This window comes from Sapajus apella, unplaced genomic scaffold (assembly GCF_009761245.1).
Source record: "Sapajus apella isolate SASKATOON/1434 unplaced genomic scaffold, GSC_monkey_1.0 scaffold8, whole genome shotgun sequence".
NCBI lineage: Eukaryota > Metazoa > Chordata > Mammalia > Primates > Cebidae > Sapajus > Sapajus apella.
The window spans coordinates 9,018,642-9,036,386 of NW_022436948.1; the positions used below are offsets into that span (position 1 = coordinate 9,018,642).

Below are 17,745 nucleotides of genomic sequence, written 5' to 3' on the forward strand. Positions count from 1 at the left end.
CACCGCACCCGGCCGCTCTGCTGGAGTTTGTCACCACTGTGCTAGGTCCCTTTTGCTTTGGTACCACCTATGGGCCTACGCCTCCTTCCCATATGCCTCCCTTGGTCTCTTGGAGAGATTTAGTCGACAGGACAGTTGAATAACTGATATATTGTATGTATAACTCACAGGATGTGACAAACACAGCTTTATCTTCTACCCTCTCTAAAAATGTATCCAGTAGAGAGTATCTTCATTTGTGCCCTTCACCCTCCTCTCACTCCGCCCCCCCCCCCCCCGCCCCCACACACACATTGAAAACTCTAATAAGGCTGAATTAGACTCCCAGGGCCTTGCAACAAAGTATCACAAACAGGATGGCTTCAAAATAACAGAACTTTGTCTCCCAATTCTGGAGCCTACAAGTTCAAAATCAAGGTGGCAGCAGGGACGTGCTCCCTCTGAAACCTGTGGGGGGTCCTTCCTTGCGTCTTCTTTGCTTTGGTGGTTTGCAGCATCGGTCCAGCCTCTGCTGTTGATGTCACATGGCATTCTCCCTGTGTCTCTGTCGCCATATGTCCATTTGATTATAAAAACGCCAGGCATATTAGATGAGCGTCACCTCATCTCAACTAATTATATCTGCAACGAACTGTTTCCAAAGTAGATCATATTCTCAGGTACGGGAGTGGTTAGGACTTTAACATAGCCTTTTTAGGGGGATACAATGGAACTCATAACACAGACTCAAAACTTTTCTGCTCATGTTAGGCTGAGGACAATCTTAGGGTCACTTTTTATTTATTTATTTGTTTGTTTGTTTGTTTTGAGACAGAGTCTTGCTCCATTGCCCAGGCTGGAGTGCAGTGGTGAGATCTCGGCTCACTGCAATCTCTGGCTCCCGGGCTCAAGTGATTCTCCTGTCTCAGCCTCCTAAGTAGCTGGGATTACGGGCACAAGCCAACATGCCCAACTAACTTTTGCATTTTTAGTAGAGACAGAGTTGTGCTGTGTTGGCCAGGCTAGTCTCAAACTCCTGAGCTCAGGTGATCTGCCTGCCTCGGCCTCCCAAAGGGCTGGGATTACAGGTGTGAGTCGCTGTACCTGGCCAAGGTCACTTTAAATCACAAACTTGTTCTCAATTCAGAAACTAGTATGCCCAGTCCTAGATATTTATCTGTTCTTCAAGCTCATTCCAAGGCTGTGCTTAGGGCAGGAGCTGCCTGTCTGCAGGAGGGGGAGTGGTTTAAGGTTTCCCAACCCTCTGCAGACCCCTTTGGTGCCAGGGGACGGGGAGTGGGGGTGGGAGAAGGATGGGAATGATCTGACCTGGCTGGGGAGCCTGCTGTGGCTATCCCTTTCTTCTCACTAGGAATTTTGGGATTTCTCTGGAAATTTCCACTCTGGATCTCCTAATTCCTGTGAATATCACTCAATTTACACACTTTCTCCATCTGCTGTTTAAAGAAGGTGGATCCTCAAAATTGAAGGGCTTTTAAAACTTTGTAATTGTTTTTCCTTTTTTTTTTCCAGAGAGTCTCACTATGTTGCTTAGGCTGGTCTTCAACTCCTGGGCTCTAGCTATCCTCCCACCACAGCCTCCCAAATAACTGACTATAGAAGAGTATCACCACATCTGGCTTATTTCTAGTTTACTTGTTTATTTATTTGTGATTATTTTCTTTTCTGAGACAGGGTCTTGCCCTGTTGCCCAGGCAGGAGTGCAGTGGCGTCATCTTGGCTCACTGCAGCCTTGACCTCCTAGGCTGGAGAGATCCTCCCCGCTCAGCCTCTTGAGTAGCTGGGACTACAGGCGCACGCTGCCATGCCTGGCTCCATATATATATATATAAATTTGTATTTTTGTTTTTAAAGAGATGGGGTCTCTCTGTGTTACCTAGGCTGGTCTTGAACTCCTGGGCCCAAGTGATCCTCCCAGCTTGGCCTCCCAAAGTGCTGGGATTACAGGTATGTCCACAGCACTCAGCCTTCATTTTTTTTTTTTAAGCATTATTTTTAGAAGAGTTACAGATTTACAGAAAATTTGCAAGATAGTGCAGGGAGTTCCAAAACCAGTTTCCTATATTCGTTTCTTACATTAGTATGGCACATTTATTAACAATTAATAAACCAACATTTGTACATTATATTTATATTATTGGTACATTATTTAAATTTCCTCCGTTTTCTCCCAATGTCCTTTTTCTGTTCCAGGATCCCATCTAGCACACCACTTATATTTAACCATCATGTCTCCTTAGGTGCCTCTCGGCTGGGACAGTTCGTCACACACTCCTCGGTTTTGGTAACCTTGTCAGCCTCCGTAACAAGCAGAGAGAGGTTCTCTAAAAGCAAGTGATATTTATTTGGGAACAGAGTTTTGCAATGGGACCATGTGGACCATATTAAGCTATGTGTGTATTCAGGAAGGTAAAGGAAGACCAAGGTTTTTATTTTTATTTTTATTTTAAAAGATGGGGTTTCACCATGATGGCCAGGCTGGTCTTGAACTCCTGACCTCAGGTGATCCACCCACCTCAGCCTCCCAAAGTGCTAGGATTACAGGGGTGAGCCGCCGCGCCCAGGCAAGACCAAGGTTTTCAAAGGAAAAATGAGGGGGAGCGCCCAGCCCCCGACCCCGGCCCGCCCCGCCCCTCCTGCGCTGCATACGGTTTTTGATAATCAACCTCAGCTACAAGTATAAGATAAGGGAGATAGCAGTCTGAGGTTGGTCAGGCAATTTCTGGGCAGAAGTCTTGGCAGGAGTCTTTTTTTTGGAAAGGCTGACATGGCCTTTGTGCAAGGTTTTGGTCTTTTGTGAGCATTTGTGATATCAGGCATTCATGAACAAGAACTCTTTAGCGCTATTTGTCAGGTTTTTGTTTTTTCCTCTCTCTCTTTTAACACAAATGACTCCGCCATTTTGATTCTGACAACATTCGCAACCTTGACAGATTTTAGGTTGGTTAGCTATTTTGTACAACGTCCCTCTACTGGGATTTGGCTGATGTTTTTCTCACGATTAGACAGGGCTATTGGTTTAGGGAGTTTGGTATAAAAAAATCTGTTTGGTCTTTGTCCCTAGTTCCTGACACGGAACTCCTAAGCCCCTTGGAATTTCCTAGGCAATAGGAGTGTTTTGTTATTCATAATGAGTCCCTTAATCAAATCAGAGTTTATGCTAATGAGGCTCTAGGATGGATTCAGGGTGGGGCTAGTGCCCCACCACGTGATCAGAGGGTTGTAACTTTCAGCCCTAACGTGTCCTTACTCCCCTTGCGCGAAGGGAAAGGGGCGGGAGGTGGAATTCAATCACTAATGGCCAATGACATAATGAAACCTGGATAAGAACCCCTTAAACAGTGCGGAGAGCTTCCAGGCAGGTGGGCACACAGCGGTGCTGGGCGGGCAGCACTCCCGCCCTTCATGCCCGCGTGCTGCGCATCTCTTCCACTTGGCTGTTCCCGAGTTGCGTCCTTTACAATAATCTGGTAACAATAAGTAAAGTGACCCCCTGAGTTCATGTTGTCCCAGGGAATTGCTGAACCTCAGGGGAGCTGTGGCAATCCCCCAGTTTCTAGTGGGCAGGGTAGAAACACGGGCATTCTGGGCACCCCGCTTGTGGCTGGCGAAGGGAGGAGGGGAGTCTCTCTGGGCTAATCCCTTAACCAGTAGGTTGGCGCTAACTCAGGTGGTGTCAGAGAACTGGGGAATAGGTCGTCGATGCTGGAAAGGGCGACGCGGTGTTTGGCGGGGTTCAGGGAGGAAGGCGCGGAGGGAAGGTGGGGCCTGCCTTCCGCGGAGCAGGGTGAGGTTCGGCCCTGGAAGGCCGCAGGAGTGGGCCAGGTTGGAGCGAGCCCGCGCGGCGAGGAGGCGGCAGAGGCGCGCCTCCCAGGCAGCGTGGGCGAGGCCGAGCGGCAGGAGCTGGCTTAGCGGCGAATGGCCTGCATCCCGGAGCGCGCCGCACCTCGGCCAGGGCAGGAGGACGCCGGGCGGCCCCGCGGCCCTGCGCATTGAGCCCGGCTGCATCGCGGGGCCGGCCGCGAGGGGGCGCTGCGCGGCACGGCGGGGAGTCTCGGGCGACCACCTGGCGCAGGAGCTGCCGCGTCTGGGCCTCAGAAGTAAGTCGGGGCGCTGCGAGCCGGGGAGGGGGGTGGGCGCTCGCCGGGGGAGTGCTGGGGCCGGGAGAGGGTCGGGCGGTCCACGCCGGGCCGCTGCCGGGGAACAGCATTGTGCTCGGTCGGGGCCGCTAGGCTGAGGCCAGCACGGCCGGAAAGCCAGCCTCAGCAGCCAGAAGAGGGCGGGGCTTCCGGTGGGGCAGCCACAGGGACCTCGCGGCCCTGGGCAGCACCGCCTCCTCGCGCCACTGGCGTTCCTCCCTGCAGGACCTGGGCTGGCTCGGCCTGCCTGTCAGCGCGCACGCGCGGCCGGCGCGGCCTACTCGCCTGGGCTCGGGAGACCTGTTCCCATCTCACGGGCTCCCGGGCCGCGCGTCCCACGCTCGTGTTAGCGGCAGAGCCGCAGAGCCTACCCGTCGCTAGAAAGCACGGGTGACTTCCCCTAGGACCTAGTGTGGGGAAAGGCTTCCTAATGACCCAACGCCTTTGTGCCAGGAAAAAATACATTGGTACATATTAAATAACATTAAAAATCGGAAGCTGGGGCCGGTTGCGATGACTCACGCCTGTAAATCTCGGCACTTTGGGAGGCCGAGGCAGGCTGATCACTTGAGGTCAGCAGTTCGAGGCCAGCCTGGCCAACATGGTGAAACCCACTCTCTACTAAAAATACAGAAATTAACCGGGCGTGGTGGCGGGCGCCTGTAATCGCAGCTACTCGGGAGGCTGAGGCAGGAGAATCTCTTGAACCCTGGAGGTGGAGGTTGCAGTGAGCCGAGATGGCACCACTGCATTCCAGCCTGGACGACAAGAGCAAAACTCCGTCTTATTAAAAAAAAAAAAAAATAATAATAATAATAAGCTGGGCCAGACACTGTGACTCACGAGTCACACCTGTAATCCCAGCACTTTGAGAGGCTCAGGCGCGAGAATCACTTGAGCCCAGGAATTTGAGACCAGCCTGGCCAACATGGCGAAACCCCCTCTCTGCAAAAAATAGGAAAACTTAGTTTCAGCTACTTTGAGGCTGCGGCGGGAGGACAGCTTGAGCCAGGGAGGCGGAGCTTGCTATCAGCAGAGATCGCGCCTCTGCACTCCAGCCTAGGTGAGGAGAGACCTGGTCTCAAAAAAAACAAAAAAACAAAAAAACACAAAAACCCTACCATTAATTAAAAACAAATGGCAAACTGGGAAAAAATATTTGCAACCTCTATCACAGATAAAGGGTTAACATCTCAAGTATGTAAATAACTCAAACATTGAGGGAACCAAAGACCAAATAGGCAAAAGACACAAACTGACAATCTGCACAAAAATGACATAAAACTGGCCCTTAAATGGAAAGCTGTTCGGTTTCTCCCATAGAAAGAGAAAGCAGGGTACTCTGGGATAACATCAGAGTTCTAAACGATCCAGTTGCTAAGTGTGTAAAGCAACAGGACAGGTTGTGGGGTCACAGATCTCTCATACATTGCTGGTGGGAATGCAAGATGGTCCATCTCCTAGAGAGGAGAATTGAACATTGTTTAACAAAACTACATATGCATTTACCCTTTGACCCAGCAATTCTACAGCTAGGAATTTACCCTGGAGAAACACCTACATAGATATAAAAGTGTATGTATGTTCAAGGTCACTCATTGCAGTATTGTTTGCAATGGCAACATTTTGGAAGAGCTCCAGTGCCAAGACATAGGCAATTGGTTGAATAAACCCTGGTACCTTCACACAGTGCAGTTATAACAAAGAGTAGGGAAGATCTCTGTGAACGGATGTGCAGTGATTTCTAGGGCATACGGTACTAGGAAGTGAACAAAAGTTAAATAGAGAGTACCGTATTAGGCTACTTTTTGTGTGAAACATTCAAGTATCTCCTTATTTTTGGGGAAAAAAAAGAAAAGAAAGGGAAAAATGAAATCCAGGAAGAAAAACCTAGAAACTAATAAGTTGGTTATTTGCAGTAGGTGAATGGGAATTGGGTGAAAGTCTAAGAGGAAATGACCCATCTCCAGGCATGCCTTTTTTGGGAGCTGTTTTGACTTTTCAAAACATGTTAATGTTTTAGTATGTAAAAGGTAAAACTAAATAAACATAAGATGGGGGAAAAGAAACTAAAATTGAATACAAACAGAAGTGAACAAATGCGCTAAACTGCATAGTACATTAATCATAGAAAGGCAAACTCTAATAACTTTTAACACAGCTCTTTGACTATACACCCATGTATAAACAAAACTACAAAGAGATTTTGTACTTCACTTAGTTGGTGGTGATCTGGTATAGCACTTCTGAAAATATTTTCTGTGTATTATAGGGTTAAGCAAATAAGTAAATATAATGATATTCTTGGGAGCTGGGAACCTCACTATGAGAGAATATAAAAATATGGAGTGAAGGAGCCAGGCATGGTGGCTCACGCCTGTAATCCCACCACTTTGGGAGGCTGAGGCGGGCAGATCATGAGGTCAAGAGATCAAGACCAGCCTGGCCAACATGGTGAAAACCCATCTCTACTAAAAATACAAAAATTAGCTGGGCCTGGTGGCATGTGCCTGTAGTCCCAGCTACTTGGGAGACTGAGGCAGGACAATCGCTTGAACCTGGGAGGTGGAGGTTTCAGTGAGTCAAGATTGCGCCACTGCACTCCAGCCTGGGTGACAGAGTGAGACTCTGTCTCAAAAAAAAAAAACAAAAAACAAAAAACAAAACAAAACAAAAAAAATGGAGGGAAGGAAGGAAAGGAAGAGCTCCATGAATTAGAATGATAGATTCCACAGATTACTTATTAATTGCAAAGATACAAAAGGAAACTTCATAGTGGAGAAATCTGGAAACTTGGTGGATAACCCTTTTCATTTTTTTGGAGGTGAAGTCTCGCTCTGTTGCCCAGGCTGGAGTGCAGTTGTGTGATCTTGGCTCACTGCAGCCTCTACCTCCCAAGTTCAGACAATTCTCCTGCTTCAGCCTCCTGAGTAGCGGGGACTACAGGTGGGCACCACCATGCCTAGCTAATTTTTGTATTTTTAGTATAGACAGGGTTTCGCCACGCTAGGCATGCTGGTCTTGAACTCCTGGCCTCAAGTGATCTGTCCACCTCAGCCTTCCAAAGTGCTGGGATTATAGGCGTGAGCCACTGCACCCGGCCTTCTTCATTTTGTCATAAGCATTTATTTCCAAGATCTGTCTCCTGAGAGAGCTGGGGAGCAGGGCCACCCCAGTAGCAATGAGCATTCCTCATGCCCATAAACTGGTTTCTAAATACCGTTTTCCATTAAAAGGAGCCAGAGCTCCTGGGAGAAATGGCTCATTGTATGAAGGACAGGGAAGGTAAACGATGAGTCAGGTAGAGCTTGTTCAGAACAGAAGGAGATGCTCAAAGAATGATGGAGATAGGTCAGAAGGAGCCAGCTTGATGGGGCTCCAATGGCCAAACCTGGAACAATTTGAATATCAAAATTAATAATGGCAGTAATGAATTATCACATTGAATAAAACAGAATCCACAAGTGCAGAGTAATACTAAAAAGCAAATAAACTTACCAACAAATACATAAACAGAGGTAGAAAAGGAGAATGGCAGCTAATGATTGCTGAAGGAACAACAGTTAGAAAAGTTGGCTAGTCCGAAGGTAGAGAGTTAGCTCAATTGTTCACAGATTGAACTCTGTTCTGTTCGTTCCCCCTCTCACTGCTGCCCTTGACTAATCATACAAAAAGTTACCACATTGCAACAACACAGTCATCACTGATTCAGGTGGGGGCTTGATGGGTGTCTTGGTCCGTTTTATGCATCTGTAACAGAATACCTGAGACTGGGTAATTTATCATGAACAGAAATTTATCAGACTTATGGTTCAGAGGCTGGGAAGTCCAACATTGAGGAGCCACATCTGGGGAGGGCCTTCCTTCTGGCTGCATCATCTCATGGTGGAAAACAGAAGGGCAAGAGGGTGGGCAAGGGCAAAGGAAAGGAAGGGGGCCAAACCCGTCCCTTCATCAGCAGTCCACTCCCGCAATGACAGCAGAGCCTTCGTGACCTAATCACCCACCTCTCAACACTATTGCGATGGGGATTAAATTTCCAACACATGCACTTGGGGAATACATTCAAACCATAGCACTGGAGGATAAGATGCCAAAGTCTCGCTCCGCAGGTTACTTATGAATTACAAATATGAAAAAGGAACCTTAGTGGAGAAATCTTCTGGATACCAACTTAACTGTGTGAACAAAGTCAGCATCACCAGTTTGAACTGACATCCCATGCCAAAAATGCATAACCTGAAATGGATTTAGGAAACATCAGACAAACTCGATTAGGGACCAGCTGCAATACAATGGGCTGGCTTTTTTTTTTTTGAGACGGAGTCTTGCTCTATCGCCCAGGCTGGAGTGCAGTGGCACGATCTTGGCTCACTGCAACCTATACGTCCTGGGTTCAAGTGATTCTCCTGCCTTAGTCTCCCGAGTAGCTGGGATTACTGCCTCCTGGGTTCAAGCGATTCTCCTGCCTCAGCCTCCTGAGTAGCTGAGACTATAGGTGTGTGCTACCATGCCTGGCCAACTTTTGTATTTTTAGTAGAGATGGGGTTTCACCATGTTGGCCAGGCTGGTCTCAAACTCCTGACTTCAAGGGATCCACCCACCTTGGCCTCCCAAAGTGCTGGGATTACAGGCGTGAGCCACCTGGCCTACCAGGGCTGACTTTTTTTTTTTTTTTTTTTAGAGGGGGAGTTTCGCTCTTTTCCCCCAGGCTGGAGTGCAATGGCGCGATCTCGGCTCACCGCAACCTCCGCCTCCTGGGTTCAGGCAATTCTCCTGCCTCAGCCTCCTGAGTAGCTGGGATTACAGGCACGCGCCACCACACCCAGCTAATTTTTTGTATTTTTTGTAGAGACGGGGTTTCACCGTGTTGACCAGGATGGTCTCGATCTCTTGACCTCGTGATCCACCCGCAGGGCTGACTTTTAAAAGATGTCAAGGTCATGAAAGACTAAGGAACTGTTCCCAATTCAAAGGGAATAAAGGCTGGGCGCGGTGGCTCATGCTTGTAATCTCAGCACTTTGGGAGGCTGAGGTGAGTGGATCACGAGGTCAAGAGACCTAGACCATCCTGGCCAACATGGTGAAACCCCGTCTCTTCTAAAAATACAAAAATTAGCTGGGCATGGTGGCATGTGCCTGTAGTCCCAGCTACTCGGGAGGCTGAGGCCGGAGAATTGCTCGAACCCGGGAGGTGGAGCTTGCAGTGAGCCGAGATCACACCACTGCACTCTAGCCTGTGACAGAGTGAGACTCCCTCTCAAAAAAAAAGGAGGAAAAAGAGACATGACAGGTAAATGACATGGGTATCCTTGAATTGGGAAAAATGCTATTGCTAGCAAGAATGTTATTTGGGACAACTGACTAAATGTGAGTAGTGGTTGTTAGCATTGGATGGATGCTCATATCTGAATCCAATTATTGCAGTGTTAAATTTTCTGAATCTGATCATCACAGTGTGCTTACATTGGAGAAATATTTTTGTTCTTAGGAAATATGGCTTGAAGTACTTAGGGTGAAGGTCATGGTGCCTGCAATTTAATCTCAAATGGTTCTGGAAAGAAAGTCTATACTTTGCACCACTGAGTGGAGATACAGTAATTCCCCCTTTTGCTTTCCAATATTTCAGTTACCTGTGGTCAACCGCAGTTTGAAAAAAAAAACAAAAAGAAAATATTAAATGAAAAATTCCAGAACAGTTCATAAGTTTTATTTATTTATTTTATTTTGATAGATTTAGGGGGTACAAGTGCCCCTGTTTTGCTACATGGGTATATTGGGTGTTGGTGAAGTCTGGGTTTTTAGTGCAGCCATCACCCCATCCTGTATATTGTGCCCATAAAGTAATTTCTTATTTTTTATCCCCCCTCTTTCCCTCCCCCCAGCCCTTCCTCCCACCCTTCTGAGTTTCCAGGGTCTGTTATTCCACCCTGTTGTGTCCATGCGCACACATTATTGAGCTCCCATTTAGAAGTGATAACATAATTCATGAGTTTTAAATTGTGTGCGGTTCTGGACAGCATGATGCAATCTCACACCATCATGTTCTGTCTTACCGGGGACACGAATCATCTCTTTGTCCAGGAGATTCTCCCATTTGTAACTCAGTAGCTCTCTTGGTGATCAGATCGACTGTTGCTCTGTCACAGTGCTTGTGTTCAAGTCGTCCTTATTTAATTTTATTATTAGTTTATTGTGACTCCATTTTATCATGAGTCAATTTGTGGTTGTGCCCACTTTATAAACTTTATCATAGATATGTATGGATAGGAAATATAGGGCTCAGTACTGTCTGTGCTTCCGGCATCTGCTGGGGGTCTTGGGACGTACCCTTTGTGGATACGGGGCGACTACTCTACCACAGTTTGCTAATATGTTCCTTATTGAACATTTACAATTTTCTAATTTAAAAAACTCACCCTTGGCCAGGTGTGGTGGCTTATGCCTATGATCCCAGTGCTTTGTGAGGCCAAACTGGTTAGATCGTTTGAGGCCAGGAGTTTGAGACCAACCTAGGCAACATAGCAAGACCTCATCTCTGTAAAAATGCAAAAATAGTCCGGGCAAGGTGACTTATGACTGTAATCCCAGCATGTTGGGAGGTCGAGGTGGGCGGATCACCTGAGGTTGGGAGTTCAAGACTAGCCTGACCAACATGGAGAAACTCCATCTCTACTAAAAATACAAAACTAGCCAGGCATGGTGGTGCATGCCTGTAATCCCAGCTACTTGGGAGGCTGAGGTAGGAGAACTGCTTGAACCCAGGAGGCGGAGGTTGCAGTGAGCCGAGATTTCGCCATTGCACTCCAGCCTAGACAGCAACATTCAAACTCTGTTTCAAAAACAAAACAAAACAAAACAAACAAACCAAAAATACAAAAATAATTAGCTGGCTCTGGTGGTTTGTGTGTGTAGTATCGGCTCCTTGGGAGGTTGAAGCAGGAGGGTCAGTTGAGCATAAAAGTTGCAGGCTCATGAGCTATGACAGCACCACTGCACTGCAGCCTGCGATATACCCTGACTCAAAAACAAAAAAATCACTTTTATAAGGAATGTTTGCTATTAAAGTCTACAGGCCCGGCACAGTGGCTCATGCCTGTAATCCCAGCACTTTGGAAGGCCGAGGTGAGCAGATCAGTTGAGGTCAGGAGTTCGAGACCAGCCTGGCCAACATAGTGAAACCCCATCTGTACTAAAAATATAAAAATTAGCCAGGTGTGGTGGGGGGCACCTGTAATCCCAGCTACTTGGGAGGCTGAGGCAGGAGAATCACTTGAACCCAGGAGGTGGAGGTTGCAGTGAGCTGAGATCGTGCTGCTGCACTCTAGCCTGAGTGACAGAGTGAGACTCTGTCTCTAAATAAATAAATAAATAAATCAGCCTGAGTGACAGAGTAAGACTCTGTCTCAAAATAAATGAATAAACAAACAAACATAATAAATAAAGACTAAAATAAAGAAGAGGTTGTATGGAACGTGGAGGTGAAAGCAGTAGATTCTGAAGCAGCTGCTTATACTGTTGTGCACAGGATTCTCATATTACTGCAAACACTCCCCACACCATGCTTACGCCAGAGTTTTTAAGTTCATAACACCCCTGGAATTGTCATGGGTCTAATCCCAGCCGCTATGCCTAAATTTAGATGTGGACAGTAGGGGATCTGTAATTAGCTGGATCATTGCCTCTAGAAGATTTTCTTGATTAAGAACCACAATATGAGGCTTTGTGTTTGAGGACCTCATAATTCTCCAAGCCAGTTTGTGAAAATCAGTATAAATCCAACATCGAAAGGAAAATGTATTTGACCTGAAAAATACTGAGTCGAAAACAAAAGTCACTTTTTTTTTTGAGGTGGAGTCTTGCTCTGTTGCCCAGGCCAGAGTACAGTGGCTTGATCTCAGCTTACCACAACCTCTGTCTCCCGGGTTCAAGTGATTCTCCTGCCTTAGCCTCCCAAGTAGCTGAGACTACAGGCTCATGCCACCATGCCTGATTAATTTTTATATTTTTAGTAGAGACAGGGTTTCACTATGTTGGCCAGGCTGGTCTTGAACTCCTGACCTCATGATCTGCCTGCCTTGGCCTCCCAAAGTACTGGGATTACAGGCGTGAGCCACCACACCCAACCACAAAAGTCACTTTTAATGGGTGTGTCCATTGGTATAACTGCTTTGGAAAACAGTTTAACGTTATCTCTGAATTCTGAACATTCATGCTTTCTGGGCCTATGTAGTAATGCATCCACACCCAGAGAAATGCCTGCCCAGGGGCTCCAGGAGGCAAGCCAGTGGACGTTCATAACAGGATTATTAGTCAGAGGAAACAAACTGGAAATAACTCCATGCTGATCAGCAGGAGAATGGCTAATGAGGTAGGATATGATCACAAGTAGGATATTATATAGCAGTGAACATGAATAAAATGCAGCTTTGCAAAATGATATGTGTCAATCTTAGAAACATTGAATGGAAACCATGCAAGGCCTGGAAATCTACTTATTGAATAATATTTTTATAAAGCAAAAAACAAACAAACATACCACAAAACAGTGTATGAGGCAAGCCTGGCGTGGTGGCTCATGCCTGTAATCCCAGCACCTTGGGAGGCTGAGGTGGGTGGGTCACTTGAGCCCAGGAGACCAGCTTGGGCAACATGGCAAAACTCCATCTCTACAAAAAATACAAAAAATTAGCCTGGCATGGTGGCGCAGGCTTGTAGTCCCAGCAACTCAGGAGGCTGAGGTGGGAGGATCACCTGAGCCTGGGGAGGTCAAGGAGGCTGCAGTGAGCTGTGATTGGGCCATTGCATTCTATATAGCTTGGGCAACAGAGGGAGGGAGAGAGTGGGGAGAGAAAGAAAGGTTGAGGGGAGAGAGAGGGACAGAGATTCTGTTTTAAAAAAAAGTACTAGGAAATATTTATAGTTTGGGAAATTGGGGAGGACTTCTGAACATAAAATCAATGGAAAAAGTCATGTAGGCAAAGGTGAAAAGTTTAACTTAATTAGAATTTTAAAATGGTGCATCAGATCATTTCAAACACAATTAAAATGCAAATGATAAGTTGGGTTAAAAATATACCACATATCTGATAGCCTAAGAATTAACATCCTTAATATAGAAGGAACCTATATAAATTAATAAGAACAATATCCCAAATCCACATTAATTCATAGAATAAATGCAAATGACCAGTAAAACAATTGGAAAAGAATTAGTTTTTCTAGCAATTCAAAGGGAAATAAAAAACTAATCTTTTAAAGAGAGATTGAATTTTCATGAATCAAACTCAGAAAGATTTTAAAAAGCACTTCGTGTGGCCAAGGGTGTTCTAAACTCAGTCCTCAGTCTTATCACCTCCAAGATAGAGGATAATTTTATCTTTTACTAGAAGATAAAATTATGAAACATTGGAGGTAAGAAATGATGTATAGTAGTTTTAGAAAGTGTCATATCTTTTGACTTGGTAATCTCATTTGTAGGAATATGGAACATAGAGATAAGTCCTAAAGATTTGCCAAAGATGTGGCTAAAATGTTTTATCTAGGACTGCTCTCTTCACTATTAGGGGAGCAAACTTTGTGGGAAAAATGGTCCACCAATTGAAAAATGACACTCAAACGTGGAATATGAAAAATCATGTGATTAGGCTGGGTGAGGTGACTCACACCTGTAATCCCAGCACTTTGGGAGGCTGAGGTGGGCGGATCACCTGAGGTCAGGAGTTCCAGACCAGGCTGGCCAACATGGCGAAACCCGTCTCTACTAAAAATACAAAAATTAGCTGGGCATGGTGGCGCACACCTGTAGTCCCAGCTACTCAGGAGGCTTAGGCAGGAGAATTGCTTGAACCTAGGAGGCAAAGTTTGCAGTGAGCTGAGATTGCAACACTGCACTGCAGCCTGGGTGACAGAGCAAAACTCCATCTCAAAACAAACACACAAATCCAAATCCATAATATAGTCAAAGATTTTAACATTCACTAATTGATAGGATAGACCAAAAAGAAAAAAACAAAAATCATGTGATTGAGGACTTTGAGTCTAAGTCTGATCATCCCTAAACTTCAGCTCTTATTTTACCAGAAACCCCCGCAGTGATAGGCTGTGTCATTTGAGATTTTCTTTCTCGTAGGGCTATTCTGCAGACCATCTGTAAACACTTCCGGGGCATCAGACTAGATTCCTTTTCCTATTTATTTCTTCCTCTTTGGGGGATAGTATTCTAATTAACAGCATGAAAAAAAAATCATATGTGTCTCACCACAGATTAAAGAGTCCCGCATTCCCCCAAATGGAGGAGAGGCTGCAGGTCTTTGCTTGAAATTGTTGTGCTCTGTTTGCAAATAGAAAAAAAAAAGAAAAACAAGAAAAGAAAAAAAAGAAAGAAATTGTTGTGCTAAAAGTGAAGGATTCAGGGTTCCAATGGCAGAATTAAGACTCTCTGTTTAAGATAGCAAGAGAAGTCTGGTAGCGCCCTTAGAAAAGGAAGAGTAATTCTGGGCATGGTAGCTCACGCCTGTAACCCCAGCACTTTGGGAGACCGAAGCAGGTGGATGACCTGAGGTCAGGAGTTTGAGACTAGCCTGGCCAACATGGTGAAACACCGACTCTACTAAAAATACAAAAATTATCTGGGCGTGGTGGTGGACACCTGTAATCCCAACTACTCAGGAGGCTGAGGGAGGAGACTCGCTTGAACCCGGGAGATGGAGGTTATAGTGAGCCAAGATTGTGACTCGTGTTAAAAAAAAAAAAAAAAAAAGAAAGAAAGAAAGAAAAGAAAAAGAAAAGGGAGGTTAAGAGTTAATAGATCAATAGATCCAGCTCTCAGTTCCTCATCAGAATTAGGGAGGAGTAACATGGGGAAAGAAATCCAATAACTAATTAAGCCTATTCTGCACCTCCTTCACCAAATAACCCATCAAGAGTGCCCGATTTGGCTACTTTTGTCTGTCACTCATTTTATTCAGCAAAACCTTCCACCAACTTCATTATTTGCCAGGAAAACAGACCCATTTCCTGCCCTTGAAGTTTTGCAGTCTCAAGGGGGAAGCAGTTATCAAGGTGGGTGGGTGGTGCAGGAGAGCGTGGAAGAGGCCCACCTGGCTAGGGGATAGGCCATTCCTCCCTGGGAGGTGACGTTTGACCTATGAGGCAAGCCCTAAAGGACAGCTAGGGATCCCCGCGGATGCTGGGCTGGCGAGGCAGGCGTGAGCAGCCCAGCGCAGGAAGGCAGCGGGAAGCGCGGTCTGCAGGAGCCAGACGTCCCAGCCGGTGTGGCCAGAGGTGGCAGGGGCGCCACCTGAGCGGGACTGGGGCGCGGGCAGGATTTGGGGCTGCGCCAAGAGGCGTCCTGACCTGGTCCTTTCTCAAGGTCGGTTCCTGCTCCCACGCCTCTGCTGCCACCTGCGCTGCCCTTGGCTACGATGCCCTCACCCCGCTGGGTGCGTTTCCGCGGTCCCGGAGCCTAGCGGGTGCGGGGCCACGAGTGCTCCGCGGCCGGGATCGGGCCTGCAGGTAGGGACGCGCGGCCGCCCGGGGCTCCGGGGACTCGGGGGTCCAGGCACCGGGCTGCCGCTCCCATGGGGGACTCAGGCCCGTGAGTGGGTTCCCTAAGAACCCACCAGATTCTGCGGCTCGGGTTTCCTGCCTTGGATCCTGCTGTTTATTCCCCAGGGGGAGTTATTTATAGACAGGAATAGTGTGTTCATGGCCTGGCTCTTCGGGCTCTGCGTTTTTCCTGCTCGAGGTGCTTGAACGGGGGCTGGATGCTGTTATCTTCCAGGACTGGAATCTTGTAGAAAGCGGGATGCACAGGCAGGAGTTCAGTGCAGCCGTATCATCTGTTCTTGGCCTCTTCTGGAAACGGGCTAATTTTCTGTTTAGGGCTTTAGTAACATACCTGTGGTTGAGTTGCTTCTTCCTATTGCTTTTTCTTTTTGGAATTTATTTTAATATAGTCCGGGTCTTGCTGTCTTGCTCAGGGCTGAATGGAGTGCAGTGATGCGATCCTCCGGCTTCAGCCTCCTAGTAGCTGGGACCACAGGCCACAGGCCACCACACCCAGCTATTTTTTTTTTTTTTTTTAGATGGGGCCTTGCTCTGTCACCTAGGTTGGAGTGCAAGTGACCCGATCATGGCTCACTGCAGCCTCTACCTCCCCAGGCTCAGGTGATCCTCTCACCCCAGCCTCCTGAGTAGCTGGAACTGCAGGTGCACACCAGCATGCTTGGCTAATTTTCTCTATTTTTGTAGAGATGTGGTTTCACCATGTTGCCCAGGCTGGTCTTGAACTTGAGTTCAGGTGATCTGCTCGCCTTTGCCTCCCAAAGTGTTAGGATTACAGGCGTGAGCCACCGCACCTGGCCACCTGGCTAATTTTTAATTTCTTGTAGAGATGGAGTCTTATGTTGTGCATGCTGGTCTCAAACTCCTGGCCTGAAATGATCCTCCTGCCTTGGACTCTCAAAGTACTGGCATTATAGGTGTGAGCCACTCTGCCTGGTCCATATTGCTGTTTTGTTTTTTTCTTTCTTTCTTTGTTTTCGAGATGATATCTTGATCTGTTGCCAGGCTGGAGTGCAGTGGCATGATCTTGGCTCACTGCAAACTCCACCTCTGGGGTTCAAGCAATTCTTCTGCCTTGACCTCCTGAGTTGCTGGCACTACCTGTGCACCACCGCACCTGGCTAATTTTTGTATTTTCTGGCGGGTCTGTACCTTTTTGGTTTAAATTCTCCAGTATATAAATGCAAAATCTTTAAAGCCACATTCTATGTACTGCATGTTTTTTTTTTTTTTTTTTTTTGAGATGGAGGTTGGAGTGCAGTGGCCCGATCTCAGCTCACTGTAATCCCCACCTCCCCGGTTCAAGCAATTCTCCTGTGTCAGCCTCCTGAGTAGCTGGGATTACAGGTGACTGCCACCACACTTGGCTAATTTTTGTATTTTTAGTAGAGACAGGGTTTCACCATGTTGGCCAGGCTGGTCTTGAATTCCTAACCTCAGGTGATCTGCCCACCTCGACCTCCCAAAGTGTTGGGAATACAGGTGTAAGCCACTGTGTCTGGCCCCTACTCTTAGTTTTCTATGTTAATGGGATGATAAAAGCAGCAGCTCAGGACTTGGAAACTGACTTGTTTAAACTAACGCAGCTGGCAGATAAAGTGACTTAACTTGAAGGAGCAGTTCAAGTGGTAGGGACTTCTGGCACCGTGATTGACCAGTTGAGGAAAATTTACGCAGATGGGGTTTTCTGTGCCTTAAGAAGGGAACTTGATATACTGGGAAGGAACTCTCACCGCTGCTTGTGTAATAGTCTCCCCACAAAGAGCTCTCGTGAAGATGAGGGGAAAGCACCTTGCCCTTCTATTCCTGTCCTGTTCACTCTGTCCAGGTGGGCAGTTGCTCGGTCACAATAGCCTCCACTTGTAGCCCTGTGTGGCTGTTCTCTCTGAACCCTCCCACCCAACACCAGGTGGATGCTATTATTATTCCTGCATTGGGGCTGTGGAAAGAGAAGCATTTGCTCTGGTTACATGGCCATTGAATGTGTGCACTGTGTTGGGGAGCTGGGAGTCAGAGGTAGTATTTGAACCCAGGATTT

At 46.9% G+C, this 17,745-nt stretch overlaps 1 protein-coding gene across 2 annotated transcripts in view; it reads left to right on the top strand.

Moving 5' to 3' along the window:
* Nucleotides 1–3,245: 3,245 nt before the first annotated feature.
* Nucleotides 3,246–17,745, top strand: part of HLCS (holocarboxylase synthetase) — a 215,057-nt gene continuing 200,557 nt past the window's right edge. The window contains exon 1 of one of the 2 annotated variants that reach the window (XM_032276920.1): nt 3,246–3,362. The gene's annotated coding sequence lies outside the window, so the exon portion shown is untranslated. Of the gene's footprint in view, nt 3,363–14,891; nt 15,657–17,745 lie in introns of those variants that run through there. The other variant, XM_032276919.1, reaches the window with a different exon arrangement.